The 25,319-nt window shown below is 48.6% G+C and overlaps 1 long non-coding RNA gene across 1 annotated transcript in view; it reads right to left on the minus strand.

Moving 5' to 3' along the window:
* LOC142929194 (uncharacterized) overlaps positions 1 to 23,663 on the minus strand; it is a 31,488-nt gene extending 7,825 nt beyond the window's left edge. Inside the window, exon 1 of the long non-coding RNA XR_012945413.1 lies at positions 23,546 to 23,663. This is a non-coding gene — a long non-coding RNA (uncharacterized LOC142929194). The remainder of the gene's footprint in view (positions 1 to 23,545) is intronic.
* Between the last annotated feature and the right edge of the window lie 1,656 nt (positions 23,664 to 25,319).

Genomic DNA, 25,319 nt, shown 5'->3' on the forward strand with positions numbered 1-25,319 from the left:
CGTGAGCAGGAATCGAACTCGAGTCTCCGGGTTCATTCCGCTGCACTACAGCTCCGCGCACGCACACAGTGGAACACTTGGTGAAGACTTGGTGAAGACATTCGTCCAAAAAAAACAACCACACATAGGCCGGTGGACTAATAATGCGGTTTTTTTTAACCTCGTCATATGCAACGGAATTCTAATTTCGCTTCAATGCGTCTGTGCCGCGCGTCAACCTTTGTGTGCGCGTTCCTCTCGTAAGTCGCGGGGCACCACAAAGTCGCCACGGCACGGGACAACACGAGACGCGAAAGGAAGAGGGCCATGAGGCTCTGGCGAGGCCCGGCGCGTGAGTAAGTGGCTGACGAATTATCTATTTGTTGTCAAGAAGGGGGCCACGTATTGAGTAATTGCCTCTCTTCCACACCACGCTGCATACGTGATTATCTCCACATTCACAGCACCTCCGCAACGCAGGCGCGAGGCGGCGGGGTCGGGGAGTCCATGAGCCAAGCGCAGAGAGAAGACTGCGACGTTGCCGTCGACTGTGCCTTAGGGATTCCTAGCTTCTTCACGACACACACACACACCGTACCTAGCATAGTCATAACACACACACACCGTACCTAGCATAGTCATACCACACACACACACCGTACCTAGCATAGTCATACCACACACACACCTTACCTTGCATAGTCATACCACACACACACACACCGTACCTAGCATAGTCATAACACACACACACCGTACCTAGCATAGTCATAACACACACACACCGTACCTAGCATAGTCATAACACACACACACCGTACCTAGCATAGTCATAACACACACACACCGTACCTAGCATAGTCATAACACACACACACACCGTACTTAGCATAGTCATACCACACACACACACACACCGTACCTAGCATAGTCATAACACACACACACAATACCTAGCATAGTCATAACACACACACACCGTACCTAGCATAGTCATAACACACATACACCGTACCTAGCATAGTCATAACACACACACACACCGTACCTAGCATAGTCATAACACACACACACAATACCTAGCATAGTCATAACACGCACAATTCTTAGCCCCTCCATAACAACCACAACAACCGCCGTTCACCACTACGTGGCGGTGACGTCACCACGGAGCTTGTGCCAGGCCAGGTGCACTTTGAGGCAACGTGAAGTCTCGAAGGCCCGCTGGCAGGAGGTCACGGAACAGACTCAGGTGCCATGGGTTGACTCTATACCACACACACACCAGCACAGTTCCTAGCCTCTCAATAACACACACACAATACCCATCCTCTCAGCAGTATAGGAATGACCTCCCATTGAACAGAAAACTCTATTCGTCAATAACACTGTGTGGCCTTAAAAGTAAAAATATGTACAGTATAATTAATAGGTAAAATGCTGTGGGTAATGGCCCGCCTGCATAACTCACAATTGAAGTGGTTAATTTCTAGGTATATTTTGCTCTTTGTTATTTGTGCACGACTGCCAGTATCACCAAGCGGTGTGTTCCCAACGAACAGAGAGGTTGAATCGAGCTTTTGCAGGAGGCCTGGGTTATGTTGGAGCAGGGGGCACGTGGCAGAGAGGACAGCGAGATGAGGCGCGTGCATCATTGATCTTGAGCATCGTCAAAGAGGAGATTGAAAGCTCTGATTTTTCAAACCCAACACAGGTACATTACTTGTACCCACAGCCGTCCCTGTAGGGTAGTGACAATTCCACATTCCTTGTAGTGACAATTCCACATTCCTATGGCAGGAGAAGCATACCCACAGGACACCCGCTGTGAACGTATCCGCACCGGGCGGTGCAGCCTCATTAGCGGAGCTAACGCTGCATCACTAATATCGTTAGTCGTGCGGTCCGTTTAGCAAATTATCGTTCAATAGCGATTACTGTTGCTCATTAATACGTTTCTTTACTCCGGCAGTCTATCTGATTTGCTGACAATATTTATGAAAGAAGAGCCACATTAATGAACGTTCCCATTAAAAAAAACTATTATCAATTAATTTACTCCTTTTATCGAAATCTGTGCGGTCTACTCGACTGCATTGGCGGTTAATTATCGGACTTGATACATTTTCGCAGTCCATTTTATTGTTTCATTATTTATTGCGTAACTGCCAGCACTGGGATTTTGCGTTTTGGATTTTAAAGTTGCGACGAACAGATTAAATCTGACAGGCTTACGTTGAGTAAATTGCAGTTTAAGAGCTTCTCAGTCATCTGTATTCATACTGGAAGCAAAGCATAACGGGAAAAACGCAATACAATTACACAGACATGGGAAACTAATACCGCGATAATTGCCATATCGTGAAACATTTCACGGCCACCCTACATAGCACACATTGTGAATGTTGTGGCTTGGCTCTCCAACATACCGGTGTGCTGTACTGTTTACGTGACAAACCTTACTAATTGGCTGTGTCGGGTGGTGGCGGTGTTAACGACACATTTATATATTTACGCGATCTAACCCCAACAAACCCCCCCCCCCCCTCTATTATGAATATTGGTCGCGAAAGCCTGCTACGTGTTAAACACACACATTGTGCAAGTCCATCCACAGCTGGACAATGACGGCCTCCTGCCCACAACATGCAAGTCATACAGGTTATGTGCGGGGAGTGGTGGCACAGTGGTTAGCGCACTACGCTATGAACCCGGCCGACCCGATTTCGATTCCTGCTTAGAGCCAACATGGGTGACGATTTATCTTAACCGGCCTTGGGTCTCCACTAGGTCGACTCGGCCTGAAACGAGTACCTGGTGAGGTGTGCAGACATCAGCATTGGGGGCGTGGTGGTGCTGGCCACCCACCAACTCGTGTGCCGTGCCGGCCTTAATAAGTGCTCGCTAGCAGCACTTGCACCATCAGTCTGTTCAAGGCTATATGGCGGATTTTAGTCTTTTACTATACTTCACCATGCCGGATGTTCGAGCACAGTACAGAACAAGTGGATTTTTTTTTGTAATGTCCTCTGTTGGAAACGTAGCCGCTCATTGTGCGATTACGTCCTAAACTAGCAAATTATATATCTGACGTGGCCGAATTGCTCAGGAGTCAGAGCCACGTAATCGGCACTAGTGACATGCTGGTTATACAGAATCAGAATCTCAGCTGCCCGTGGCTCAACAGGGTTCTCAAATGGAGCCAGTTCACAGTCTCAGCCCGGTCACCCCATCAACACGCGGCTTTCACTTTCGCTGTAAACATTCTCGCAATTTCGATATAGACGTTCTGGCTCCAATGATTAAAATGTAGATTTTACTGCCACGTGAAGAAAGTCACTCTTGGCATGCACGGCATCATGAGTTGGCGTGACTCAAGTGTGGATACAGAGTTCTGAACGCAGATGGCGTTGTCTCGTAGCATGACGGCAATACCAGACTTGCAAGAGATTTAGCAATTGGAGGATATATGTTAAAATGCAGTATAGTAGTTCTATTCCCATTAACATCATCAGCCTTGGCCTATCCACTGCTGGATTAAGGCCACCCACGGCAGTCGCCACCCCTCAAGCTCCCGCGATGCAACAATCCACCCAGCACCTGCACACAAACCGATTTCATCGCTCCATCTCCCATCGCGGGACGTAACCCTGGGACGCGTCGGGGTCCTTGTCTGCCCACTCCGTTATTTCTTGCTTAGCCATCGTCCGTGGCCCCTTCTCGCGATGACGTGTCCTTCCCAAGCCCGGGGATTATTAAATAAAACAAAAGTTATCTTCATTATTGCTGTCTGTTAAAGGTCACGAAGTGGGTCCTGGAGCCAAGGGTGCGGCGGCGGAGATGGTGGGGGGGGGGGAGGAGGGTGACAGACTCGCATCGACTCGAGGAGTCACGTTTCACCGTTATTCCACATTTGGTGTGGGGAGTGGAGGCTCTGGGAAGTGAAGGAGGGGGGCAGGGTGAGGTGACGGCTGATGGGCGATCGGTGATGGGGACGGATGGGGGTTTAGAGGTGTGCGTGTGTGTCGCGCGTGTCGCTGTGAGTGTCACGGGTGGCGGGAGGAGGGGGAGCGGTGAGGCGGATGGAGGCGACAGACCACTGTCGCCCGTGATGCAATTGACGCCTCAAGTTCAATGACAGCGAGACTGATACAGTGACACAGAGCTACAGAGACACACTGACAAAGAGACAAAGGAGTGGGGCAGGGCAGGTAGATGAATGGATGAGTGAATCGATAAGACGGATGGGTGGTTGAATGGATAGAAGGATGGGTGGATGAAGGGGTGGATGAAGGGGTGGATGGGTGGATGTATGATAGACAGAAGGCTGAGTGGTTGGATGACATACAGACAGACAGATGGATGGAAAAGTGGTTGCGTGGGGGGATGGATGACAGACATACAGATACATAGATGAACGAACGGATGGGTAGGTTGATTAATTAACGGATGGATGGTTAATATACATACAGAGTGATATATGTGGATACACAGATGGAAATAAGCTATCTTTACAAAACACTTAAAATAGTCATACAACATATTTAAACACACACTCGTACACATTTGCCCATGACCTCGTGACAACTTGATTTGATTAGCTCTGTCGGGTGGTGGAGGATTGTATTAAAATTTTAACATCATACCTACACGATCATCGAACCCAAAGGGAACTAATTACGGTATGATGACAGTGGCGCGTCACTCCAAACCTAAATATTTAAACTGCTATTCCACTGAGTCCCAGCCACACGCAAAATAAAGCCTCCATAGTTACCAACCATTCCGATTTAAGCCATAGGATGCGATTTTCTCAACCCGATTAAGACGTAACCATTCCCACAGCTAACACCGCCAATTTATATGTTGTTATATGATCGGTGTGCTGTGCAAGGGTTTACGCATCACGAAAGATAATGTTTTTTTTACGTGCATGGATTTTCAAAGGTAACCACAACTATTTTCTATTTTTTTTATTTTACATTTTACTAGGTAAGGCCCACTGAGCCATGTAGCTCTTTTTCATAAGCGACCTGTCCAACAAGTGATAGCTCATGGAAGTGGCTCATCATCATCATCACGTGGTAATGTACATCAGTCAAAAAAATCTCAACGCACGTTAATAAATGTGGAGGGGAAAAGCCGAGGACCCGGAGGAAAAATCCACGCGACCACGGGGATGGAGAGAGAGAGCGAGCGAGACGCGCAAACTCCAAATATACAGCAAGGCGTCAGGGTCTGGATCGAAAGCACGATCTCCTGTCGACCAGGCGAGGTGGTTGATATCTCACAGCTACCGTGGCACCCCGCGCCATGCTCGGTTTGCCAGCCTGTGTTCCTCCTTAAAGCTGCGTAGATTATACTGTGTAAGAAAATTGTTTATTTTTTCTTTGTTCCTGGGTAGTAAGTATTATTTCCTAATTGATTATGGCTCAAAAGTACAGAAAATGGCTATTATTCCCCAAAAACTTTGCTTTTGTGACGAGGACATTGATATTTTGAAACGTACCTATTGTCAACGAGAACACGTGGTGTGCATGTGTGTCATTCCTTCACGTAAAGTCCTGGTCACAAAAGCAAAGTTTGTGTGTATATAATAGCCATTTTCTATACATTTGAGGCATAAGTAATTATAAAACAACACTTACTACCCAGGAACAAAACATCGTGTTACATAGTGCGACGCATGTATATATTACCGATGAGAGGGCGAGAATGTGGGGCGAATGCTTGTGCTCACAGGAGGAGCCGGAAAGAGGTTGCAGCTGTGGCCTCGGGGGGCGGGGTGGGGTGGAGGGGAGGGGCAGCGGGGGAAGGGGGGGGCTCACGGAGAGGAAGGGGATTCATATTTTAAGAGGCTTAATCAATTAACCCACATCCTTGCCCCTGTGTACTCCAGGCGTTCAAGGTTTTTATTTTCACACACACGCGCCTGGTCGCGCAAGCGCGCGCGTGTGTGTATGTGCGTCTCTTAATAGGTCCACCTTGAGGTGCGCGCACCTAGCTTGGTACGAGCGCCGTCAGCATGTAGGCGCCACTTAAGAGGCAAACGGCGGTTGTTGTTGATGCTAATATGTACTCACGGACAGCACTTCACCTCGTAGTATGCAAGGAGTGCGCGCGCGCGCGTGTGTGTGTGAGCGGTAGTGTAGCGGTTAGCGCGCTGCGCTACGAACCTGGCGACCCGGGTTCGATTCCCGCTCACGGCCAACACCAGTGACGATTATCTGAACCGGTCCCGGGCCTCCCCTAGATCGACTCAGCCTCAAGTGAGTACCTGGTGCGGTGTGTAAACATCGCCACTAGGGAGACAAAGGCGGTCAGGCGTGGTGCTGGCCACCCACTCCCTCGTGTACCGTTCCGGCCTTCATAGGTGCTCGCTAACAGCACTTGCCCCTACAGTATGTTAAGGCTATAGGGGGGATCTTTGTGTACATGTCTATATGAGTAGTGTAGCGGTTAGCGGTGCTGCCCTTTCGGCATAGTTTGAGCAAACGGCTGTGAATGGCCGCACGGTTGAACTTCCTTCGCGCCGTACGTAGCCCACCGTGATATTCAGAGGTGCGTTGTGTCTATCGCGGGACCCTAATGCGATGCAGAACTCCAGGCTCTGCCCCCGCGAGTGAAAGCCAGCCGTCGCCCTGCGTGCGGAGAACATGTTTTGTGTGGGGGGGGGGGGCACACAAGTCAGAGCAACGGGCTCAGCTATGTCCGTGCCACATTTTTCAGACGTCTGTTAGCCCTTCTGGAGCATCGTTGTAATTCACATCACTCAGCCTTAATGCGCGTGTACACGTGCATAATGCGCGTGTACACGTGCATTAAGGCGTTGGCAGCTCCGCACAAGCGCAAACAACAACAACAAACAGTGGCCTTAAAACGGCAAAACATAGAACAGGCGACGTTTCGAGCAATGGCCCTCCTTCGCATCTATGCGCTCGGGCAGAACGTTCCATAGCCCAGGAATGTCCTTTTTGTTATCGTTGTAACATGCTGTCGATTTATAGCGCGTCAGTTGTGCGACGGCCGAACCGCAGCGCCACCACTCCTCCTCGCGGGGTGCGCAACCGCAGAGGGAGGGAGGCAGGGAGGGAGGGAGGCAGGGGCTGCGTGGCGGAGTTTGTGGATCGCCGGAGCGACGGGAGCGACGGACGCTCCAGCGACCTTGAAAGGCAGCGGGAGTCGTTGGCCCGCGTTGGGCCCACGCGATCCGACTGCCGCGCTGTCACGGCGAGGAAGCGAGGGGAGGGGGGGTTATGTTCAACCTCGCACACCGCCCACCCCTATTCCTCAACTCCCTCCCTGCCCGTCGCCTCCAGCTGCAAGGCTTCGTATGATTCCCTCTCGCGCCACGGCACCCACGCGCCGCTATTTATAGCGGGCCCGGAGAGACGTGCGGAGAGGGAGCGAGAGAGGAAGTGGGCCGTGGTGGAGAGGTGACTTTTGAGACTTAGTTTAAGTTACGAACTACCCGGCGGTTTTACAAGTACGGTCGGTCCTCGCTGAACGCGTGTTGACACAACGCGGTTTTGCTATAACGCAGTTTCTCCCATTTGGGAAGGGTTTCGGAACAACGCGAAACGCGCCCAGTGATAACGCTCATCATTATAATGTGGAACATGCCCAGTGATAACGCTCATCATTATAATGTGGAACATGCCCAGTGATAACGCTCATCATTATAATGTGGAATGTGCCCAGTTATAACGCTCATCATTATAATGTGGAACGCGCCCAGTTATAACGCTCATCATTATAATGTGTAATGTGCCCAGTTATAACGCTCATCATTATAATGTGGAACGCGCCCAGTGATAACGCACATCATTATAATGTGGAACGTGCCCAGTTATAACGCCCATCATTATAATGTGGAACGCGCCCAGTGATAACGCTCATCATTATAATGTGGAACATGCCCAGTTATAACGCACATTATTATAATGCGGAACGTGCCCAGTTATAACGCTCATCATTATAATGTGGAACATGCCCAGTTACAACGCTCATCATTATAATGTGGAACATGCCCAGTGATAACGCTCATCATTATAATGTGGAATGTGCCCAGTTATAACGCTCATCATTATAATGTGGAACGCGCCCAGTTATAACGCTCATCATTATAATGTGTAATGTGCCCAGTTATAACGCTCATCATTATAATGTGGAACGCGCCCAGTGATAACGCACATCATTATAATGTGGAACGTGCCCAGTTATAACGCCCATCATTATAATGTGGAACGCGCCCAGTGATAACGCTCATCATTATAATGTGGAACATGCCCAGTTATAACGCACATTATTATAATGCGGAACGTGCCCAGTTATAACGCTCATCATTATAATGTGGAACATGCCCAGTTACAACGCTCATCATTATAATGTGGAACATGCCCAGTGATAACGCTCATCATTATAATGTGGAATGTGCCCAGTTATAACGCTCATCATTATAATGTGGAACGCGCCCAGTTATAACGCTCATCATTATAATGTGTAATGTGCCCAGTTATAACGCTCATCATTATAATGTGGAACGCGCCCAGTGATAACGCACATCATTATAATGTGGAACGTGCCCAGTTATAACGCCCATCATTATAATGTGGAACGCGCCCAGTGATAACGCTCATCATTATAATGTGGAACATGCCCAGTTATAACGCACATTATTATAATGCGGAACGTGCCCAGTTATAACGCTCATCATTATAATGTGGAACATGCCCAGTTACAACGCTCATCATTATAATGTGGAACATGCCCAGTGATAACGCTCATCATTATGTGGAACGCGCCCAGTTATAATGCTCATCATTATAATGTGGAACGCGCCCAGTGATAACGCTCATCATTATAATGTGGAACGCGCCCAGTGATAACGCTCATCATTATAATGTGGAACGCGCCCAGTGATAACGCTCATCATTATAATGTGGAACGTGCCCAGTGATAACGCTCATCATTATAATGTGGAACGCGCCCAGTTACAATGCTCATCATTATAATGTGGAACATGCCCAGTTATAACGCTCATCATTATAATGTGGAACATGCCCAGTGATAACACACATCATTATAATGTGGAACGCGCTCAGTGATAACGCTCATCATTATAATGTGGAACATGCCCAGTTATAACGCTCATCATTATAATGTGGAACATGCCCAGTTATAACGCTCATCATTATAATGTGGAACATGCCCAGTGATAACGCTCATCATTATAATGTGGAACATGCCCAGTTATAACGCTCATCATTATAATGTGGAACGCGCCCAGTTACAACGCTCATCATTATAATGTGGAACATGCCCAGTTACAACGCTCATCATTATAATGTGGAACATGCCCAGTGATAACGCTCATCATTATAATGTGGAACATGCCCAGTTATAACGCTCATCATTATAATGTGGAACATGCCCAGTTACAACGCTCATCATTATAATGTGGAACGCGCCCAGTTATAACGCTCATCATTATAATGTGGAACGCGCCCAGTTACAACGCTCATCATTATAATGTGGAACATGCCCAGTTATAACGCTCATCATTATAATGTGGAACATGCCCAGTGATAACGCTCATCATTATAATGTGTAACGTGCCCAGTGATAACGCTCATCATTATAATGTGGAACGCGCCCAGTTACAACGCTCATCATTATAATGTGGAACATGCCCAGTTATAACGCTCATGATTATAATGTGTAACGTGCCCAGTGATAACGCTCATCATTATAATGTGGAACATGCCCAGTTACAACGCTCATCATTATAATGTGGAACGCGCCCAGTTATAACGCTCATCATTATAATGTGGAACATGCCCAGTTATAACGCTCATCATTATAATGTGGAACATGCCCAGTTATAACGCTCATCATTATAATGTGGAACATGCCCAGTTATAACGCTCATCATTATAATGTGTAACATGCCCAGTGATAACGCTCATCATTATAATGTGGAACATGCCCAGTTACAACGCTCATCATTATAATGTGTAACGTGCCCAGTGATAACGCTCATCATTATAATGTGGAACGTGCCCGGTTATAACGCTCATCATTATAATGTGGAACATGCCCAGTGATAACGCACATCATTATAATGTGGAACATGCCCAGTGATAACGCTCATCATTATAATGTGTAACATGCCCAGTGATAACGCTCATCATTATAATGTGTAACATGCCCAGTTATAACGCTCATCATTATAATGTGGAACATGCCCAGTTATAACGCACATCATTATAATGTGGAACATGCCCAGTGATAACGCTCATCATTATAATGTGTAACATGCCCAGTGATAACGCTCATCATTATAATGTGTAACGTGCCCAGTGATAACGCTCATCATTATAATGTGGAACGCGCCCAGTTACAACGCTCATCATTATAATGTGGAACATGCCCAGTTATAACGCTCATCATTATAATGTGTAACGTGCCCAGTGATAACGCTCATCATTATAATGTGGAACATGCCCAGTTACAACGCTCATCATTATAATGTGGAACGCGCCCAGTTATAACGCTCATCATTATAATGTGGAACATGCCCAGTTATAACGCTCATCATTATAATGTGGAACATGCCCAGTTATAACGCTCATCATTATAATGTGGAACATGCCCAGTTATAACGCTCATCATTATAATGTGGAACGCGCCCAGTTATAACGCTCATCATTATAATGTGGAACATGCCCAGTTACAACGCTCATCATTATAATGTGGAACGCGCCCAGTTATAACGCTCATCATTATAATGTGGAACTCGCCCAGTGATAACGCTCATCATTATAATGTGGAACGCGTCCAGTGATAACGCGGTTTTTTGAGCGGTCGACTGCGAACTACTTTCTTGAGCTGCACTGCATGATACGGTATGCGGTATGAGTCGCTAACGCGCCGGTGTACCCTCAGATGTTAGTCCTGCCATCCCACTGTATTTTGCATGCAACTTCATCGTCACTCTTTGGTTATTTCGGTAAAGTCACGTAAGTATAAAATAAAATAAATCACGACGTGTCGGGCGCAACGCAAGCGTCCGTTATCAGGTGGGACAACCACAGCAAGAAACAATTGCTGAAGTGGGCAAAACGGCTGGCGTGACAATAGGCCGTATAGGTAAGAGAGGGGGGAGGAGCGAGGGGGGAGAGATAGAGAGGGGGGGGGGGGTGTGGGGTAGGGAGAGGGGAGCGCTGCCAGAGCGTTTAGAGGACGAGCAGACAAAATGCCGGGGAGGGGGGGGTGGCTGGGAGTGGGAGGCTGAAGAAACTGGAGATGCGGATATGAAGGCAACACCATAAAGCAGTTAAGGTTTAACCTGGATAATAGCATCCTTCCAATGATTGCTCAATTTGTATCCATCTTCTCGGTTGAAGTTATGTCTATGTTTATATATCTGGATGGCTTAATGAACAAACCTTTGATAGTAGCCCGATAGTTTGCAGAGTACCTTGGTCTCGGAAAAAAACAATATCATGCGAGCCCACAGCGTTATAACAATGGTCATCTACGGCTGAGGAATTGGTTCTGCCGTGTTTCTGATCTGCCTTGTGTTCGTGAACACGGACCGAGATATATCGTTTCGTTTCCCCAATGTAACTGCTACCGCAGGTACAGCTCAGTTTGTAGACTCCAGGGTATTGCATGCCAGGAATGACATCCTTCACAGATGGGATTAGATTACGGATTTTGTGTACTGTATTGAATCGGACCTGGATCTTGTGTTTGTTTAAGATTTTGGAAATCTTTTTGGTAACACCTGCTATGTATGGCAAGGTGATCGTTTTGATCAGCACCTCGGGGGGTTGTTTCTCTATGGTTGGAGAAACAGCTTTGCGAATAATGCGATCCGAGTACCCATTCATCTTGAGGGCCTGGTGTACGTGTTCCAGTTCACTGGCTAGGTGGTGTTGGTCAGAAATGCAGTGGGCCCTATGGTGTAGTGTTTTGATGAGGGAATTCTTCTGTGCCGGATGGTGGTGGGAATCAGGTTTCAGATAGGAATCTGTGTGGGTAGGTTTCCTGTAGACAGTGTCCCAACGAGCCGTCAGGTCTCTTCTCAAACAAGACATCCAGGAATGGGAGCTCACCATCCTTCTCCACTTCCATGGTGAATTTGATGGATGGGTGTATGGAATTAATGTGGTTGAGAAATTGGTTCATTGCTGGCAGGCCATGTGGCCAAATGATGAAAGTGTCATCTACATATCTCTTCCACAAGGAAGGACGTAGGGTGGATGTCTGGATGGCATTTGTTTCAAATTTCTCCATGAAAACATTCACTATCACTGATGATAAGGGGGAACCCATGGGGGTACCTTCATTTTGTTTGTAGAAAGTACCATTCCAGGTGAAGTAAGTGTTGGTAAGGCAGTGCTTAACCAGAGTAGGACCATCAGGATTCAGTCCATGTTGGACTAAACCTTCAATTATTGCTAAGGTGTCAGGCACAGGAACCTTGGTGAACAGATAAACTACATCAAAGCTGACGATAAAATCATCTGGGGACAGTGAAATGCCCTTGATTAGAGAGACCAAGTGAGCTGAGTTACGTACTGCTGAGGTAGTCTTGCCCGTGAATGGAAGCAAGGTGTCAGACAGAAAAGGGGCCAGCTAGTAGGTAGGTGAGTTGATAGTGGAAACGATGGGCCAAAGTGGAGTACCTTTTTTACGTATCTTAGGAAGACCATATAATCTGGGTGGTCTAGTAGCAGAAGAATTCCCGCAAACTTCAAATCTAGATTGAACTTCATCATTACAACGTTTCAGGAAAGCATCTACCGCATTAAACGAGGACTTACTGGAACGTAATCCCGCAATTTGCTTCACAGTTGGTTGCGACGAGCTACATTCTGTCGCGGCGAGCGAGTGACACCTACAATTGTCCTAGGTTTTCCCCTCTTCACCAGCCCGCACTAACCTAGCATGGTGAAGTATGGTCAAACAACCCCACACCCCCACGAGGGGGCGGGGGTGGTCAATCGTCCAGCGGTGGATTGACCTAACACGCGTGATGTCCATGCGCATCATAATTATAGGCAGCGATCTGTGTTCAGAACGCTGATCTGCATGGGGCCATGGCATCGACAACGCAATTTGTTATTTGACTTGACCGGGTAAAACAGTCGGGCGGTCACTGGACGCGAGCGTCGGTTAATGACGATTGGCGCAGCGACTTGAAATCAGCCCCTCGGCGAGAGGCAAATTGTCTCATTCGATTCCATCACGCGAGCGCCGGGCAACGCACGGCGCCATAGAAGTTTGACCAACTTGGAAGGACGCGGTGCGGGTAGTGGGGGGAGGTGGTTACGTTTCAGAGGAAGGGGTTTTTTTTCTTCTTTTCAGGATTGGAAGGAGCGCGCTGCGAAATAAAGTAACTGCGTGTGCACTATTGACGCACCCCGCAGCCTTCGCCCCCACAACGTTGTGTCCCGGTTTCAGCAAATCGCTTGGCACGCACAGTGCCTGATCAGTGCGGCTAAGATGCTGGCGGGGGGAGGGGGGGAGGCCGATGGCATGGACGAGATGTCTCAAGCGGTAGGACTCGTGTGGTTGTTGGTGAGCGATGTTAGCTACCTCTCCTGGTGTACAGGAGGTCGTGGGTCCGATGGCGACCCTGACGCATGCTGCTGTATATTTGGAGTTTGCGTGTCTCTCTCTTCCCGTGGTCGCGTGGATTTTGTTTCTCTGTGTCCTCCGGTTGTTCCCTCCACATTTACAAACAACGCCACGCGTTCAGAGTATTTGGCTGCTGTACATTTCCACGCGATTCGCCACTTCGTTGGGCTATCATTTGTGGCCAGGTCGATCGTGAAAAAGTGATATGCAGCTCAGTGTGGCCTTACCTGGTAAAATGAAAATAAATAGTTTAAAATGATAATAGGGTTTTCTCCCTTTTTTCTGGCAACAAAACAGGTGTTAAGATGTTAAAACGCCAAACTGAAACCTTTAACAAGGAATCATGTCTGCATTAACCACAATACTTGTGGTCAGAATGCAAAGAAAAAAGCATACTTTGATAATATATGATGCATTGTCCTTGAAACTGATTGGTCCACTCCAGAGACAGCTTTCTTTTGAGCCTCGTCTCAAACGGCGTTAGACCAGAGGACGCCAAAAGGCAAGAGTATGTTTTCCGTTTGCGTTCTGACCACAAGCATTGTGGTTAATGCAGACATGATACCTTGTAAAAGGTTTCAGTTTGGTGTTTTAACATCTTAACACCTGCTTTGTTGCCAGAAAAAAGGGGAAAAACCTATTATCACATTTTGGTACTGGAGGTCCCATGAAGTCGCTTATAGTTTGAGGTCGTGGGTCGTGACCGGCGCTCGGACCGTAGCTTCGTCGCCTATCCCAGGCATCTCGCCAACATCGAGGAGCAGGCTAAACTTGCCTTCAGCGGGGGGCCTCTTTATGGCCCTTCCACCAGCAGTGGCGTGAGCGAGAAATTGCATTGCTGCAAAGATGTAGAACGCGGTGGGTGCCGTAGGCCGTTGTGCCGTTCGGTAATCGACTCTTTAAACGGTTACCGGTTTGGCGGTTATTATCTCACAAACGCGAGTGTTCGGTCAATCGGTTCCCTCGGTCTGGTTTCCGTGACTGCAGTGGCTGCACTGATCCCGTGAGCGGTGCTTCGCCGCCTTGTGTCTAGCATCGAGCACTGCAAATAGAGGCGAGTCCACACCACGGCTCGGGTGGACAGCGAAGGAGGGACGCGACGAGAAGAATATCGATGGAGATGGAACTTATACGAGTAGGAGCACGGGCAGACTCAGATATAGGGGATAGAGACAAGGAGATGCACATGCAGACAGAGGCATATGAGGATATGTGGGTATAGGCAAGGGTGGACAGGGAGTGCAGAGGATAGAAAGATAATAGGAGGAACGCAGACACAGGGAGACAAAGAGACGATAAGAGAGACATACAGAGAGACAGGGTGGCGAAAGGCACTGAAGGAGAAACACAGTCACGTGGGAGATGTACACGGAGAGACAGACGGGGAAAGAGAAACACCTCCAGGCAGATGTGACAAGGCAGAGACAAAAGCAGGTGACGAGATGCACCTCGAGATGGACAGGCAAGAAGAGCGAGACACGGGCGGATGAGTCGAGAAGGAGCGACACAACGGAGTAGGCAAGCGGTCAAGGAGCGATACAGATTCACAGGCCACAGACTGCTCAGGAGGGATACAAAGACAGTGACTGAGTTATTTGTTAATGATGATGATGCCGATGATCCCTCAGTTGATATAAGATACGGTACTGTTGCGTATGATCAATAGACAGAGATCATTATCCCTACATAGATCAGCAAAGCTCCCGATCATTAGTTTAAATCGGTCAGGGTGTATCCAGTCCCATTGCAATCAATCAAAATTAATTATCTTCATAATGGTCATTAGCCTTTATCCAGTAAAGCCTCATTGAGTCTCAAGGCTCTTCTTTCACAAGAGCCATGCGCATTCAGATGTTTGGCCAATTCCATCAATGACAGAGCACCCGTAGAACACCCCACATGACGGACGAGGGGATAGCACCCAGCAGAGCGAGGTGCTGGCGTGGTGTGGACATTCACATCGGGGCTTGCAATCCAGAGGTCGCCGGTTCGAGCTCTCTGCGTGGCAGTTGAAACAATAGGGCAAGTTTATTTTTTTAAATTTTTAATACTCCCGCCTCGGTCCACTCTGCAGTGTGCAGTAAACGGGTTCGCCATAGTTCGTCGAACGGCACGTTTACGTGTGGTGGGGTAACGTGCGGGATACTCCCACCTCGTCCCAGATGTCTGGCCAGAGGGGGCTCTAGACAGGAGATGTAGAGGGGATCTCTAGAGCTCTAGATAGGAGATCTAAAGGGGATCTCTAGAACTCTAGATAGGAGATCTAGAGGGGATCTCTAAAGCTCTAGATAGGAGATCTAGAGGGGATCTCTAGAGCTCTAGATAGGAGATCTAGAGGGGATCTCTAGAACTCTAGATAGGAGATCTAAAGGGGATCTCTAGAACTCTAGATAGGAGATCTAGAGGGGATCTCTAGAACTCTAGATAGGAGATGTAGAGGGGATCTCGAGAGCTCTATATAGGATATGTAGAGGGGATCTCTAGAACTCTAGATAGGAGATCAGGAGGGGATCTCTAGAACTCTAGATAGATGTAGAGGGGATCTCTAGAGCTCTAGATAGGAGATGTAGAGGGGATCTCTAGAACTCTAGATAGGAGAACTAGAGGGGATCTCTAGAAATCTAGATAGGAGATGTAGAGAGGATCTCTAGAGCTCTAGATAGGAGATGTAGAGGGGATCTCTAGAACTCTAGATAGGAGATGTAGAGGGGATCTCTAGAGCTCTAGATAGGAGATCTAAAGGGGATCTCTAGAACTCTAGATAGGAGATCTAGAGGGGATCTCTAGAACTCTAGATAGGAGATGTAGAGGGGATCTCTAGAGCTTTATATAGGAGACGTAGAGGGGATCTCTAGAACTCTAGATATGAGAACTAGAGGGGATCTCTAGAACTCTAGATAGGAGATGTAGAGGGGATCTCTAGAGCTCTAGATAGGAGATGTAGAGGGGATCTCTAGAACTCTAGATAGGAGATGTAGAGGGGATCTCTAGAGCTCTAGATAGGAGATCTAAAGGGGATCTCTAGAACTCTAGATAGGAGATCTAGAGGGGATCTCTAGAACTCTAGATAGGAGATGTAGAGGGGATCTCTAGAGCTCTATATAGGAGATGTAGAGGGGATCTCTAGAACTCTAGATAGGAGATCAGGAGGGGATCTCTAGAACTCTAGATAGATGTAGAGGGGATCTCTAGAGCTCTAGATAGGAAATGTAGAGGGGAACTCTAGAACTCTAGATAGGAGAATTTGAGGGGATCTCTATAACTCTAGATATGAGATGTAGAGGGGATCTCTAGAACTCTAGATAGGAGATGTAGAGGGGATCTCTAGAACTCTAGATAGGAGATGTAGAGGGGATCTCTAGAGCTCTAGATAGGAGATCTAAAGGGGATCTCTAGAACTCTAGATAGGAGATCTAGAGGGGATCTCTAGAACTCTAGATAGGAGATGTAGAGGGGATCTCTAGAGCTTTATATAGGAGACGTAGAGGGGATCTCTAGAACTCTAGATATGAGAACTAGAGGGGATCTCTAGAACTCTAGATAGGAGATGTAGAGGGGATCTCTAGAGCTCTAGATAGGAGATGTAGAGGGGATCTCTAGAACTCTAGATAGGAGATGTAGAGGGGATCTCTAGAGCTCTAGATAGGAGATCTAAAGGGGATCTCTAGAACCCTAGATAGGAGATGTAGAGGGGATCTCTAGAACTCTAGATAGGAGATGTAGAGGGGATCTCTAGAACTCTATATAGGATATGTAGAGGGGATCTCTATAGCTCTAGATAGGAGATCTAGAGGGGATCTCTAGAGCTCTAGATAGGAGATGTAGAGGGGATCTCCAGAATTCTAGATAGGAGATGTAGAGGGGATCTCTAGAACTCTAGATAGGAGATCTAGAGGGGATCTCTAGAACTCTAGATAGGAGATGTAGAGGGGATCTCTAGAGCTCTAAATAGGAGATGTAGAGGGGATCTCTAGAGCTCTAGTTAGGAGATCTAGAGGGGATCTCTAGAACTCTAGATAGGAGATCTAAAGGGGATCTCTAGAACTCTAGATAGGAGATCTAGAGGGGATCTCTAGAACTCTAGATAGGAGATGTAGAGGGGATCTCTAGAGCTCTATATAGGAGATGTAGAGGGGATCTTTAGAACTCTAGATAGGAGATCAGGAGGGGATCTCTAGAACTCTAGATAGATGTAGAGGGGATCTCTAGAGCTCTAGATAGGAAATATAGAGGGGAACTCTAGAACTCTAGATAGGAGAACTAGAGGGGATCTCTATAACTCTAGATATGAGATGTAGAGGGGATCTCTAGAACTCTAGATAGGAGATGTAGAGGGGCTCTCTAGAACTCTAGATAGGAGATCAGGAGGGGATCTCTAGAACTCTAGATAGGAGATGTAGAGGGGATCTCTAGAACTCTAGATAGGAGATGTAGAGGGGATCTCTAGAACTCTAGATAGGAGATGTAGAGCGGATCTCTAGAACTCTAGATAGGAGATGTAGAGGGGATCTCTAGAACTCTAGATAGGAGATGTAGAGGGGATCTCTAGAACTCTAGATAGGAGATCTAGAGGGGATCTCTAGAACTCTAGATAGGAGATGTAGAGGGGATCTCTAGAACTCTAGATAGGAGATGTAGAGGGGATCTCTAGAGCTCTAAAAGGAGATGTAGAGGGGATCTCTAGAACTCTAGATAGGAGATCTAGAGTGGATCTCTAGAACCCTAGATAGGAGATGTAGAGGGGATCTCTAGAACTCTAGATAGGAGATCTAGAGGGGATCTCTAGAACTCTAGATAGGAGATGTAGAGGGGATCTCTATAGCTCTAGATAGGAGATCTAGAGGGGATCTCTAGAGCTCTAGATAGGAGATGTAGAGGGGATCTCCAGAATTCTAGATAGGAGATGTAGAGGGGATCTCTAGAACTCTAGATATGAGATCTAGAAGGGATCTCTAGAACTCTAGATAGGAGATGTAGAGGGGATCTCTAGAACTCTAGATAGGAGATGTAGAGCGGATCTCTAGAACTCTAGATAGGAGATGTAGAGGGGATCTCTAGAGCTCTAAATAGGAGATGTAGAGAGGATCTCTAGAGCTCTAGTTAGGAGATCTAGAGGGGATCTCTAGAACTCTAGATAGGAGATGTTTGGGGGATCTCTACAGCTCTAGAGAAGAGATCTAGAGGGAATCTCTAGAACTCTAGATAGGAGATCTAGAAGGGATCTTTAGAGCTACCTCTAGTGGAGACCCTTCCCGGCAGCAGGGACATGAGCAAGCTATTGCAGGACTGCACCTTTACCCGCTAGAACGCAGTCGTGTGGATGCTGGAGTCGGCAGTCAGCGGGAGAAGGATCTGTTGATCGGTTTGGATCAATATAAAGTATTTCTGAACACTCCACCCCTCCCCCTTCCAGCTGCACTGACAGAGCATTGAATATGAAGAAGCCCAATACATCACTGACTCCATCGACTCCGTCGGGCTATTTGTCTGTCTGCACGTCCATCAGAGCAGGCATTGATGAAGCCACTTATGCGTGTTTAATAAGGGAGCGAGTTGATTCAATAAGAATAATTTACAGCCTTTGTCAATCCACTGCTGGTCGAATGACTCCCGAGGCTGAGTCTGTCATGGGGGTTGCTTGACCATACTTCACAGCACGTTGGTGAAGTGGTGGTGGGAGGCGTCGTGGGGGGGAAGGGTCGACCGGCCGTGGTGCTGGACACCCACCCACCCACCCCCTAGTATGCTGTGCCGACGTTCATAAGTGGTCGCTAACAGCCCCAACTGTCTGTTAAGGCTATTAGAGGGATCTTTGTCTTTGGGGGTGTAAGCTTGGTTCAGATATATATATATATTTTTTAAGTATGTTTCAAACAAACCATCAGCCGCATGGCTCTCTGGAAGTGCATAACCTAAGCAGCATTGACTCAATCTCTGGACCGGTTTCGACATGCAGTGTCTCATCAGCAGTCAGGCCTGTTTGCATCAATGATGGTGAACTGTCGATTAGCAATATATCCAGGGAATTAAATAATTGTCAGATGAAGCGGAGAAAGGTTCAGAAGTGAACACTGATCTTCACAATATGAAAACAGGGAAGCTGCTAGCCCAGAAAGTATAACTGTGGACAGCATCAAATACATTTGACGACGTGATTGACCAAAGTTAGTGGAACTATTTACTCGGATATTTAACCGTAAATAAAAATACCTCGATCGTGTAATGATGCCTCGATAAATTCCTCTATTCCATAAAATGGCGATATAGCTCATTTGAATAATGACAAGCATTCGCCTCATCGCAATTAAAGCACATACATCACTCGCGCAGCTCACTGTGAACAGAATACGGAAATATTTAGAGGACAACCGACCACATGCGCAATTCGGGTTTAGAAAACGTTCCTTACTCACGATTAATCAGATCCCGCAGAACACTCAAATCAAATGCCATTGACTAGGCTTGCGGTACCAGAAACAGCGGGAATTGACGCAGTCAACTAAGCTCTGAGCAAAGGCCTAAAACAAAAGCTGAACTAAAGCAACAACAACAACAACATTTACGAAATCACACCAGCGACACGAAGATGACGCGAAGGAACTCGGCAAACACCGCACGCAGCTGCACGGTCCTTTCCGCGATCGACTGCCGGATGAGGACCTCCCCACGCCGCCCAGCACCTCGCCGCCCTGCTCGGCGCGGGGTGGCGAGGTGCGGGGAGCGGAGGTGTCGGAGCAGCGTCACTGCGCGGCGGGGGAGATTCGCTGCGCTGCGCTCTTTTGACAACGTAGCCATGCAGCAGCCTCATTCCTGCATTGGTGGCGGTTACCCATGCAAGGTGTAGAGCGACCACCACTAAAATCTCACAACGTTTCGACTGTTTGTGGTACAGTCGAAACGCCGTGAGAATTTAATTGTTATATATATATATATTATTATTTTGTTGTTTCCCTTCAACGTGACTTTACCGAAAGAACCAAGAATATGAATTACTGCAGTCACGAAAGCTTTAAATAAAAATGTAATACAAGCATTTGTTTATTTTGTGCACATCCCATCGGCCGCACACATTTACGGGAGTGCGTATTATCGTTGTTGTTATTATTATTATTATATCCAGCAGTAATTGCTTCATCAACACGAGCGCACGAATTCTGGCTGGGCAAGGAACCAGCCTCAACATTGCACAGATTTTCGCTGCCGCGGTAACATCCGGACGAGCTCGGACCGCATTCACCGGAGGCTCTCGGGGTCGTCGGCTATCGAACGCCGCCGGCGATGTTCAGCTGAGAGACGCGCGACGCTAAAGCGATGGTGGTGGTGGTGGTGGGGGGGGGGGTGGAGGAAGAGGAGGGTTAAGTGATGCTCTCGGCCGGTGGCTGTTGCCGACCGAGGCACAGGGCATTGCTGATCGACCCAGACAACAACAAAAATAAGGCTGCTGGCGGGGGGGAGGGGGGGGGGTCATAAATGCAAGGCCGAGCAAAAACAAAACCCCAACCCAAAATCGACCGCTGTTAGCCTTGCTCCAAGTCGTTCGAGAAATATTCATCAGCGTGATTAATTTTTGATAATTGACGCCGCCTGCATGTAATGAGCTAGGCTGTGGGTTGGGGGAAGGGGTTGGCAGGGTGGGTGCTGGGGGTTTCGGGCGAGGCTTCAGTTCCGCTTTATCGACAACCGCGTGGTCTCGCCTCTGGGTGAGATTGCCACATTGATCCGCGGCTCCGTGCCCTGCCCCGCTCCCCGTGCCCCAGATCTGCATCAGAATCCCGCTTGCCTGCCACGAGACCGCATACGAACATTATATTATAGGGGCGCCGCGGTGGCTAGATGTTAACTACCTCGCCTGGTATACAGGGGTCCTGGGATCGATCCCGACCCTGACGTCGGCTGTATATTTGCAGTTGGCATGTTCTCTCTCCCCGTAGTCGTGTGGGGTTTTTTTTATCCGGGTTTCCCCTCCACATTTAGAAACACGCGTTGAGAGTAATTGGCTGGTATACATTTCCACATTTGTGGCCAGGTCTCTTCTGAAAAAGAGCTATATAGCTCAGTGGGCCTTACCTGGTAAATGAAAAAACATAGTTTATAATATTCACGTTGCTAATCAACTCCCCGTCATATGAAAGGAAAAGGATTCCCTCCTCCCTCCTGGCTGAAATGGCTCCAACCCCACCACCTATGCATCGCTTGTATTCCACACATTCAGTAATCGCTGAGTCTTAAAATAGGCCCTGCCACGATAATGTGGAATTTCTATCACTTGCCTAAGGACTGCCATTGAGGATGGGAGTGGACATATTTTGCCGTTTGATTTATTGAGAAAAGCTTCACTTTATGTCTCAAGACTCAGTTTCAACAGGGTCTTACTACGTTGGAATGATTGGCCAATTCCGTTGAAGAATGCTTTGTGTTTATAAGGGAGCAAATGGGAGAGCGATGGCGCAGTGGTTAGCGCACTGTGCTATGAACCCGGCGACCCTGTGTCGCTTCCAGCTCACGGGCAACATCGGTGACGAATATCTGAACCGGTTCTGGGCCTCCCCTAGGTCGACTCATCCTCAAACGAGTACCTGGTGCAGTGTTAACATCGCCACTGAGGAGCCAAAAGCGTCAGGTGGTGATGCTGGCCACCCACTCCCTCGTGTACCTTCATGGGTGCTTGCTGACAGCACTTGCCCCAAAAACAATCTGTTAAGGCTATGCGGGGGCTCTTTGTGTTTGGAGGTGGGAGAAGCCGGGGAAAACCCACCACGCATACGACGGGCCGACACTCGGCACTGCCATCTCCTGGCCACAACACCTAACAAAGACAAAGATCCCCCGTGTGACCTTAGACTGTAGGGGCAAGTGCTGTTAGCGAGCACCTATGAAGGCCGATACGACACATCAGGGGGTGGGTGGCCAGCACCACGCCCGACCGCTTTCGGCTCCCCAGTGGCGATGTTTACACACTGCACCAGGTACTCATTTGAGGCTGAGTCGACCTACGGGAGGCCCAGAACCGGTTCAGATATTCGTCACCGATGTTGGCCGTGAGCGGGAAGCGAATTAGGGTCGCCGGGCTCATAGCGCAGCGTAGCGCTAACCGCTACACCACCGCTCCCCACATCTCCTGCTCACCAACACCGAACGAGGACCGGTGGTCACCCATTGACGAACCAGCGGAGCTACGAACCAGGCGCCCTCCTGCTTATCCTCCGAGCTCTAACGAGATCGGATGCATGTCGGGCGATGTTGTCGGAGGAGTAGTTAAAAGGAGAACCTCTGTCTGAGAACTGGACAAGTGTTTGTGTTGTGGATAGACCTGCCGTCGTCATGGGATGGGCAATTTCTACCACTGGCTCAAGGCGCTTCGCCCCATTGCTCTTGTGAGCTGGGAAACACTTTGACTTGAGTTCTGCATCGTAAACAGGTCACCGGATTACTTTCCTTCGTATCTACCAAACGTGGCAGGAGTTTTGCGGCAAGACATCTCACCGATAAACCTCCACCACCCGACAAGAGGCACCCGACCCATAACCTCCCATCACAGCCGCTCACAAAACGACGTTCCGATGGGTCACGTGATTGAAACCCGATGATCGGTACGGTAATCAACCACTGAAATCATCGGATATAACCAGCTCGAGCGCGTCATCATTAAAAACCGCTCATCTCCCATCCGTGCGTGATCCACCGGCCGGTTGAACGGGGCGAGAGGAGGCGCCGCGTGTGGATCGAGCGCGTGCCACCGATCCTGCTAATGTGTATGCTTCCGCTCACCGCAAGGCAACAGGGGCATTGCCCATGAATGAGCTTCACCGCACGAGGCAATCGCTCTGCAAGTCTAATGCGACGTCCGTAACAAAGTAGCCTTATAGGCTGCCTGGGGAGGTTTCTCCCACGTCGTTGGCTTTAATTCGTCTCTCACCTTTGTGTTTTTGTTTTCGTCTCACTCCCAGTTTCGTCCCGATTTGTATCGGCCGTGGGCACGACACAAGCGGGGACGATGCCGCTTCATTTTAAACTCTCGCGGAGCAATGCGACCGTTCGTGTCGAAGGGCGGGCCCAGCCCAGCGCCCCGCTCAGTTCCCCGCTCAGCGCCCCGCCCAGCGCCCAGCCCAGCGCCCCGCTCAGCGCCCAGCTCAGCGCCCAGCGCCCCGCTCAGCGCCCAGCTCAGCGCCCAGCCCAGCGTGCCTACCGAACCCTCACGCTCCTTGATTTGGATGATAGCCCCCATCCCCGCCGCTGTGCAGGGCTATTTGGCGATACTTCACCACGCTGCTCAGTGCAGGCTGGTGAAGGTTGGAGGGTGTAGAACAAAAACAGATTTTGTTGCACTGCACTCCGCTGCCCACTACATCCGATGACGTTCTTGGTGGTCGCCCAACCCAGCGCCGTCAAGGCTCAACTCGGCTGAGCTTCCGAGGTATGATGGCACCGGGAGTCTTCGAGGTGATTTAGTTAACGGTTTGATTCTCCAGTTTAATGGGGAATGTCATCTGGAAACTAATAATGTTCAAGTCAGTGGGTCCGGGAGTTGACATTTATCCACGCTATCTACAAGCCCTTGCCTCCAGATCGCTACGTCACTGCCGAACTTTAAGAATCATATTCCTGTTTAGTTTGCTCAACTATATTAAGGTTGACATAGTGCATGAGGTTGGTTGTGGGGCCAAAGCCATGTCTGGCTGCCTTTGTTTTCCCAGTGCTGATGTTTCACATCACGGCCCAGGTACTCATTCAATAATGGGTCGACTTAGGGGAGGCCCAGGACCGGTTCAGATAGATAACTCACGACCGATGTCATCCATGGCCGGGAATCGAACCGAGGTCACCGGGTTCGTAACGCAGTGTTCTAACCAATGCACCGCCGCTCCCCGTAAATACACAAAGACACAGATCCCCCGTATAGCCTTAACAGACTGTTGGGGCAAGTGCTGTTAGCGAGCACCTATGAAGGCCGGCACGGCACACGAGGGGGTAGGTGGCCAGCACCACGCCCGAACCACCTTTGTCTCCCGAGCGGCGACGTTTTTCACACCGCACCAGATACAAATTTGAGGCTGAGTCGACCTACTACACACACACGCCCACACACGCATTAGTGCATTCATTATACGCGCAGCATGATACAATCTCCACTGATGAGATGCAGCCTGTTGTGATCATTTTTTAACACGGGGTCACCGCACGTCACGCACTGCGTTAGAAACTCTCGGAAGCTGCCAAGCATTCGGTGACCATCACAAGCGTTGCCCGGTCAGCACCGCAGCCCCCTCCGCTTTCACACCACACAGGGACTGCCCGGATTTCTCATTTGTTCTTCGTGCGTCAACATGCGACACGGACACGACGACACTCCGGAACTTGCACGGAATCTCTACGTGAATAGAGCGCAATTAATAATGGTGCTCTTGTAATTAACGCAATTAGAGGTGTGGATGGAAAGTGCCATCAGGTAATTGCATGACGATTAATAATCAGCAATTTGTTAGGGAAGAGTGGCTATTGTTAGTGCGAATTAGGTGATGAAAAGTGGTGGCTGCGGATGGATTATTTTAGGACAATTAGCTACGTAAGACGGAATGTGTCTGAGGGGTAGAGGTGTTTGCCGACAGCTGTACGTGTGTGCTTGTGTGTTTCGTCTGGTGTGGGGAGCGGTAATATGTACGTGTGTTCAACTTCCTTTAGAGCCAACCGTG

Source organism: Petromyzon marinus, chromosome 26, assembly GCF_048934315.1.
Source record: "Petromyzon marinus isolate PM22_M1 ecotype Great Lakes invasive population chromosome 26, UKy_Petmar_22M1.pri1.0, whole genome shotgun sequence".
NCBI classification, from domain to species: Eukaryota; Metazoa; Chordata; class Hyperoartia; order Petromyzontiformes; family Petromyzontidae; genus Petromyzon; species Petromyzon marinus.